This window comes from Oncorhynchus masou, chromosome 13, assembly GCF_036934945.1.
Source record: "Oncorhynchus masou masou isolate Uvic2021 chromosome 13, UVic_Omas_1.1, whole genome shotgun sequence".
Taxonomy (NCBI): Eukaryota; Metazoa; Chordata; class Actinopteri; order Salmoniformes; family Salmonidae; genus Oncorhynchus; species Oncorhynchus masou.
Genome location: NC_088224.1, coordinates 94,140,661 through 94,148,589, shown reverse-complemented (window position 1 = coordinate 94,148,589; position 7,929 = coordinate 94,140,661).

Below are 7,929 nucleotides of genomic sequence, written 5' to 3'. Positions count from 1 at the left end.
TCTTTGTTACTCTGCCTAGAAGGCCAGCATCCCGGAGTCCGCTGTTGACGTTGAGACTGGTGCTATTTAATGAAGCTGCCAGTTGAAGACTTGTGAGGCATCTATTTCTCAAACTAGACACTCTAATGTACTTGTCCTCTTGCTCAGTTGTACACCGGGGCCTCCCACTCATCTTTCTATTTCTATGGTTAGAGCCAGTTTGCGCTGTTCTGTGAAGGGAGTAGTACACAGCGCTGTACGAGATCTTCAGTTTCTTGGCAGTTTCTCAATTGGAATAGCCTTAATTTCTCAGAACAAGAATAGACTGACGAGTTTCAGAAGAAAGTTATTTGTTTCTAGCCATTTTGAGCCTGTAGTGTATAAACCAGTATGCTTCATACCTCTCAACTTCGCTTCATAATCAGAAAACCTAAGAAAATTTACAACAACGACAAATGGTTTTCTAATGAATTGCAAAAACCAAAAAATAAATTGAGAAACCTATCCAACCAAAAACATAGAGACCCAGAAAACCTGAGCCTCTGCCTTCACTATTGTAGAATTCCATTAAAAATCTGCATACACAAATAGTCATTTACGGAAAATTAACAAGGAACTGTATTTCAGAAAATCAGCTTGTATTAATGGAGAATGTGATTTTATTGAAAAACAAACATTTCTAACAACCCGAACAGAGATGTATGGAGAAACCACTTCTCCAATCCTGTTGGCCCTATAACAAAAACAGACAGCAAAAATTATAACAACTCATATTTTATTGAATTATTTTAAAAACCAAAGATTTAACTAGGAAAGTCAGTTAAAACAAAAACATAGAGACAAAAACCTGGCCTAGGAACAGTGGGTTAAAACTGCCTGTTCAGGGGCAGAATGACAGATTTTGTACCTTGTCAGCTCGGGATTTGAACTTGCAACCTTTTGGTTACTAGGCCAATGCTCTAACCACTAGGCTACACTATGATCAAATACAAATGTATGTAGAATCAACTATAACAAAGACCAGAACATATGGATTCTCCAATTACAGTTGAAATCAGACTTTAAATACACATACTCATCCAAATACATTTAAACTCAGTTTTTCACAATTCCCGACATTTAATCCTAGTAAAAATTCCCTGTCTCAGGTCAGTTAGGATCACCACTTTATTTTAAGAATGTGAAATGTCAGAATAATAGTAGAGAGAATGATCTATTTCAGCTTTTATTTCTTTCATCACATTCCCAGTGGTTTAGAAGTTTACATACACTCAATTAGTATTTGCTATTTGGTAGCATTGCTTTTAAATTGTTTAACTTGGGTCAAACGTTTTGGGTTGTCTTCCACAAGCTTCCCACAACAAGTTTGGTGAATTGTGGCTCATTCCTCGTGTCAGAGGTGTTGTAACTGAGTCAGGGTTGTTAGGCCTCCTTGCTCACACACGCTTTTTCAGTTCTACCCACACATTTTCTATGGGATTGAGTTCAGGGCTTTGTGATGGCCACTCCAATACCTTGACTTTATTGTCCTTAAGCCATTTTGCCACAACTTTGGAAGTATGCTTGGGGGTCATTGTCCATTTGGAAGACCCAAGCTTTAACTTCCTGATGTCTTGAGATGTTGCTTCAAAATATCCACATAATTTTACCATCCTCATGATGTCATCTATGTTGTGAAGTGCATCAGTCCCTCCTGTAGCAAAATACCCCCACAACATGATGCTGCCACCCCCATGCTTCAAACGGTTGGGATGACTGTTCATCACAAAGCTAGATGTAATATAAAAATCCCATTTCCTCCAAACAGTGAATTATAAGTGAAATAATCTGTCTGTAAACAGTTGTTGGAAAAATGACTTGTGTCATGCACAAAGTAGATGTCCTAACCGACTTGCCAAAACTATAGTTAGTTAACAAGAAATTTGTGGAGTGGTTGCAAAACGAGTTTTAATGACTCCAACCTAAGTGTATGTAAACTTCTGACTTGAACGGTATATATCTGCAAATTGGCACTAGAACAGCTTGAAGCACCCAGCCTCACCCTACTAGAATCTGGTGCGTCTGTCCGCAACCTTGAGCAACAAACAGCACCTAGATCTTCTGCACAGATTCTGTCAGACCTGGGCCCTGACAGTAAATCTCAGTAAGGCCAAAATAATGGTGTTCCAAAAAAGGTCCAGTTGCCAGGACGACAAATACAAATTCCATCTAGACACTGTTGCCCTAGAGCACACAACAAACGATACGTACATCAAAAGAAACATACAATTCGACCAATCAGGATCTGGCAAAAAATATTTGAATCCATTATAGAACCTATTTCCCTTTATGGTTGGGAGGTCTGGGGTCCGCACACCAACCAAGAATTCACAAAATGCGACAAACACCAAATTGAGACTCTGCATAAATATCCTCCGTGTACAATATCCTCCGTGTACAACATTAAACACCAAATAATGCATGCAGAGCAGAATTAGGCCGATAGCCACTAATTATCAAAATCCAGAAAAGAGCCGTTAAATTCTACAACCACTTAAAAGGAAGTGATTCCCAAACCTTCCATAACAAAGCCATCACCTACAGAGAAATTAACCTGGCTGGTCCTGGGGCTCTGTTCACAAACACGAACACACCCCACAGAGCCCCAGAACAGCAACACAATTAGACCCAACCAAATCATGAGAAAACAAAAAGAGAATTACTTGAGACATTGGAAAGAATAAACAAAAAGCTAGACCAAAGGCAAACTAATCCTAAACAGAGAATACCTGACCACTGTGACCCAAACTGAGGGAATGCTTTGACTATGTACAGAGTCAGTGAGCATAGCCTTGCTATTGAGAAAGGCCGCCGTAGGCAGACATGGCTCTCAAGAGAAGACAGGCTATGTGCTTACTGCCCACAAAATTAGGTGGAAACTGAGCTGCACTTCCTAACCTCCTGTTCAATGTATGACCATATTAGAGAGACATATTTCCCTCAGATTAAACACAGACCCACAAATAATTAAAAAACAAAACTAATTTTGAAAACTCCCATATCTACTGGGTGAAATTCCACAGTGTGACATCATAGCAGCAATACTTGTGACCTGTTGCCACAAGAAAAGAGCAACCAGTGAAGAACAAACACCATTGTAAATACAACCCATATTTATGTTTATTTGTTTTTTCCTTTTAAACTTGAACTATTTGCACATCGTTACAACACTGAAAATATACATAATATGACATTTGAAATGTCTTTTGTGAGTGCAATGTTTACTGTTCATTTTTGTTGATTATTTTCACTTTTGTTTATTATCAAGTTCACTTGCTCTGGCGGTGTAAACACGTTGCCAATAAAGCTTGAATTGAATTGAATTTAGAGCCAGAACCTGTTATAGATGGCTGTGGCCACTCTGAAAAACATTGTAATTGTCACGCCTTGGTCATTGTATTTTGTGTTTTCGTTATATATTTGATCAGGCCAGGGTGTGACATGGGTTTATTGTGTTGTCGTATTGGGGTTTTGTAGTTATTGGGATTGCGGCTGAGTAGGGGTGTTGCATAGGCTTGGCTGCCTGAGGCGGTTCTCAATCAGAGTCAGGTGATTCTCGTTGTCTCTGATTGGGAACCGTATTTAGGTAGCCTGGGTTTCACTTTGTATTTCGTGGGTGATTGTTCCTGTCTCTGTGTAGTTTCACCAGATAGGCTGTAATTAGGTTTCACGTTTTGTTGTTTTGTATTTATTAGTTATTTCATGTATAGTTCCGTTTTTCCTTCATTAAAAAACATGAGTAACCAACACGCTGCATTTCGGTCCGACTCTCATTCAACAAACGAAGAACGCCGTTACAGTTATTCCAAACTCACTTCCTGCCTCATGATGTGGCTTTGGAGTTCTCTCTCTCTCTCTCTCTCTCTCTCTCAAATCAATTTCAATTCAATTGAAGGGGCTTTATTTATTTTTATTTTTTTATTTATTTATTTGGAAACTATTTGGAATATTTTTTACATACGTGGAGGCTGGTGACATGAAACATTCAGGAGGATGGAAGACCCAGGGTATATGCGTGGACCGAGGATGGAAGACCCAGGGTATATGCGTGGACCGAGGATGGAAGACCCAGGGTATATGCGTGGACCGAGGATGGAAGACCCAGGGTATATGCGTGGACCGAGGATGGAAGACCCAGGGTATATGCGTGGACCGAGGATGGAAGACCCAGGGTATATGCGTGGACCGAGGATGGAAGACCCAGGTATATGCGTGGACCGAGGATGGAAGACCCAGGGTATATGCGTGGACCGAGGATGGAAGACCCAGGGTATATGTGTGGACCGAGAATGGAAGACCCAGGGTATATGCGTGGACCGAGGATGGAAGACCCAGGGTATATTGGACCGAGAAAACCCAGGGTATATGTGTGACCGATGGAAGACAATGACAAATTATTTTTGAAAAAGAAACATCAATGACAAATTATTTTAACGTTTAATAAAGATATTTATTGTAAAAAAAATAATAATATGGCGAATGGGAATGAGAGGGCTGCTAACAGTGTTGGGAAGGGCAGTAGTGATTGGATGAGAGTATAAGGCATGAGTAGAGGTGTTCAGAGACTCCAGGGGTTGACAGAGACAGGAGTTGAGGTGGTCAGAGACTTCAGTACAAGACAGGGGTAGAGGTGGTCAGAGACTTCAGGGGTTGAGGTGGTCAGAGACTTCAGGGGTTGAGGTGGTCAGAGACTTCAGTGGTTGAGGTGGTCAGAGACTTCAGGGGTTGAGGTGGTCAGAGACTTCAGGGGTTGAGGTGTTTAGAGACTTCAGGGGTTGAGGTGTTCAGAGACTTCACGGGTTGAGGTGGTCAGAGACTTCAGGGGTTGAGGTGGTCAGAGACTTCAGTGGTTGAGGTGGTCAGAGACTTCAGGGGTTGAGGTGGTCAGAGACTTCAGGGGTTGAGGTGGTCAGAGACTTCAGGGGTTGAGGTGTTCAGAGACTTCAGTGTAGGACAAGGGTTCATCATAGATAGATGATGTTAAAGAAGAGCTCAACTCCTCCACTAAAGGGCAGGACAGGAAAAGAGCTAAGAATGAGTTAGTCCAAGCAAGAAGTAAAATCACATTGATGTGTAATATTTAACCTTTCATTTAACTAGGCAAGTCAGTTAAATAACAAATTCTTATTTACAATGACTTCCTACCCCGGGCAAACCCGGACGACGCTGGGTCAGTTGTGCGCCTCCCCTATGGGACTCAAAATCACGGCCGGTTGTGATACAGCCTGGAATCAAACCAGGGCCTGTAGTGATGCCTCTAGTACTGAGATGCAGTGCATCAGACCGCTGCGCCACTCGGGAGCCACATGTGGAGCGTGTTTGTGTTTTGGATTGGGAAATGCGGAATAACAGACAGCAGAGGGTCACAGGGCTGTTCAGTTCTCCAGAGGTCACAGGGCTGTTCAGTTCTCCAGAGGTCACAGGGCTGTTCAGTTCTCCAGAGGTCACAGGGCTGTTCAGTTCTCCAGAGGTCACAGGGCTGTTTCAGTTCTCCAGAGGTCACAGGGCTGTTCAGTTCTCCAGAGGGTCACAGGGCTGTTCAGTTCTCCAGAGGGTCACAGGGCTGTTCAGTTCTCCAGAGGTCACAGGGCTGTTCAGTTCTCCAGAGGTCACAGGGCTGTTCAGTTCTCCAGAGGGTCACAGGGCTGTTCAGTTCTCCAGAGGGTCACAGGGCTGTTCAGTTCTCAGAGGTCACAGGGCTGTTCAGTTCTCCAGAGGTCACAGGGCTGTTCAGTTCTCCAGAGGTCACAGGGCTGTTCAGTTCTCCAGAGGTCACAGGGCTGTTCAGTTCTCCAGAGGTCACAGGGCTGTTCAGTTCTCCAGAGGGTCACAGGGCTGTTCAGTTCTCCAGAGGTCACAGGGCTGTTCAGTTCTCCAGAGGTCACAGGGCTGTTCAGTTCTCCAGAGGTCACAGGGCTGTTCAGTTCTCCAGAGGTCACAGGGCTGTTCAGTTCTCCAGAGGTCACAGGGCTGTTCAGTTCTTCAGAGGTCACAGGGCTGTTCAGTTCTCCAGAGGGTCACAGGGCTGTTCAGTTCTCCAGAGGTCACAGGGCTGTTCAGTTCTCCAGAGGGTCACAGGGCTGTTCAGTTCTCCAGAGGGTCACAGGGCTGTTCAGTTCTCCAGAGGTCACAGGGCTGTTCAGTTCTCCAGAGGTCACAGGGCTGTTCAGTTCTCCAGAGGGTCACAGGGCTGTTCAGTTCTTCAGAGGGTCACAGGGCTGTTCAGTTCTTCAGAGGTCACAGGGCTGTTCAGTTCTCCAGAGGTCACAGGGCTGTTCAGTTCTCCAGAGGGTCACAGGGCTGTTCAGTTCTCCAGAGGTCACAGGGCTGTTCAGTTCTTCAGAGGTCACAGGGCTGTTCAGTTCTCAGAGGTCACAGGGCTGTCCAGTTCTTCAGAGGTCACAGGGCTGTCCAGTTCTTCAGAGGTCACAGGGCTGTTCAGTTCTCCAGAGGTCACAGGGCTGTTCAGTTCTCCAGAGGTCACAGGGCTGTTCAGTTCTCCAGAGGTCACAGGGCTGTTCAGTTCTTCAGAGGTCACAGGGCTGTTCAGTTCTTCAGAGGTCACAGGGCTGTCCAGTTCTTCAGGGGGCCATGGGTGGAGAGTGGGGGAATTACTGTTGACAACAAAATTAATATGAGAGGAGAGGGGAGGGTAGGGGAGGAGAGGAGAGGAGAGGTCACAGGGCTGGTCAGTTCTTCAGAGGGCCATGGGTAGAGAGTGGGGGAATTACTGTTGAAAACAAAATTAATATGAGAGGGGAGGAGAGGAGAGGGAGGAGGGGAGAGAGGAGGAGAGGAGAGGAGGGAGAGGAGAGGGCCATGGGAGGAGGTGGGGAATTAGAGGAAAACAAAATGAATATGAGACGAGAGGAGAGGAGAGGAGAGGAGGAGGAGAGGAGAGGAGAGGAGAGAGAGAGGAGAGGTCACAGGGCTGGTCAGTTCTTCAGAGGGCCATGGGTGGAGAGTGGGGGAATTAGTGTTGAAAACAAAATTAATTTGAATATCAATTCATTACATAATCAGTAACATCATTTCATTAACAATTAATTTAATGTAAACGTTATTATAATAGGGAAAAGCATGTCAAAGCCTTACTTTAAAGATGAAGTCCATTCTTCTCATAGTCTGGTTGGCAAACTGGTCGATGGCCTTCTCGTACCAGTGAAGATTTTTCAACAGCGGTTTAAGAATTCTCCTCTCTATTGACAGAACTGCGAGGTTTCTCAGTCTCTCTTGTCCCATAGTGTTTCCGGGAGAAGTTTCGCTCCATCCCAGCTGATGTTGCCCCCCTATAGTAGCAACTCGGCACAGGAGCCACTTTAACTATGCCTCTTTGTTTACATACTCATCTCATATCAAGGCCATCAGACTGTTAAACAGCCACCACTAACATTGAGTGGCTGCTGCCAACACACTGACACTGACTCAACTCTAGCCACTTTAATAATGGGAATTGATGGGAAATGATGTAAATATATCACTAGCCACTTTAAACAATGCTACCTTATATAATGTTACTTACCCTACATTATTCATCTCATATGCATACGTATATACTGTACTCTATATCATCCACTGCATCCTTATGTAATACATGTATCACTAGCCACTTTAACTATGCCACTTTGTTTACATACTCATCTCATATGTATATACTGTACTCGATACCATCTACTGTATCTTGCCTATGCTGCTCTGTACCATCACTCATTCATATATCCTTATGTACATATTCTTTATCCCCTTACACTTGTGTATAAGACAGTAGTTTAGGAATTGTTAGTTAGATTACTTGTTGGTTATTACTGCATTGTCGGAACTAGAAGCACAAGCATTTCGCTACACTCGCATTAACATCTGCTAACCATGTGTATGTGACAAATAACATTTGATTTGATTTGATTTGAGCCT